This window comes from Triticum aestivum, chromosome 6B (assembly GCF_018294505.1).
Source record: "Triticum aestivum cultivar Chinese Spring chromosome 6B, IWGSC CS RefSeq v2.1, whole genome shotgun sequence".
Classification (NCBI taxonomy): Eukaryota; Viridiplantae; Streptophyta; class Magnoliopsida; order Poales; family Poaceae; genus Triticum; species Triticum aestivum.
In genome coordinates, this window is record NC_057810.1 from 36,590,340 (window position 1) to 36,591,414 (window position 1,075).

Here is a 1,075-nt window from a genome sequence, read left to right on the forward strand (position 1 = left end):
ACGGCGCCGCCGCCGCACCGGCCTATGGACCGCGGCCGCCAACGGCGCCGCCGCTCCGTCCTTTAGGGATGCTCCCTCGCCGGCCTACAGAGGGTTCTACCCTCCTCGGGTGCCGCCGCCGTGGGACCCGGCCTTGCTCGCTGCACTGCACTCCGCCCCGTCACCTAGTTCCTATGGTGGCAGTGGTGACTGATACATGGACTCGGGCGCCACTGCTCACATGACTGCTCATTCCGATAACCTCACGTCTGCCTCTCCCGTTCATACCCCCACCCCTATCACCGTTGGTAACGGTGCCTCCCTACCCATTACTCACGTCGGTCATATGTCTTTTCCTTCTACTTCTACTCTTGTGCCTATGTCTAGCGTTCTTGTGTCTCCTGACTTAGTAACTAATCTCGTTTCTGTTTGCCGCCTTTCTCGTGAGAATCCTATAGCTGTTGATTTTGACGATATCGGTTTTTCTGTGCAGAACGCCCGTACACGGATGGTGCTCCACCGATGTGATAGACCGGACGAGCTTTATCCAGTGCATCCCTCCGGCGCCACCACCACGCGTCGCCCTGTCCCCTTCGCTGCCAGTGTCGATTTTTGGCATGCCCGTCTCGGTCATCCCAACTCTACTGTTATGCGTCAGATTCTTCAGAGTTTTTACTTCTCATGTAATAAGGTCGACAATCACACTTGTGAGGCTTGCCGTCTTGGCAAGCACATTCATCTTCCCTTTAGCGAGTCTACAAACGTTTCCACCTTTCCGTTTCAGTTATTACATAGTGATGTTTGGACGTCCCCGGTTGCTAGCAACACGGGCTATTTATACTATCTGGTGATATTGGATGATTTTACTCATTATGTGTGGACATTCCCTCTCCGTCGCAAGTCCGACGCTCTTGCCACACTCACCGCCTTTTATTCATATGTCACCACACAGTTCGGTCGTCCTATTCTCGCCTTGCAAACTGACAACGGCAAGGAGTTTGAAAATGTCGCCGTTCGCAATTTACTTGCGTCCCACGGCACCATCTTTCACCTCACCTGTCCCTACACGTCTCAGCAGAATGGTCGCGCCGAGCGC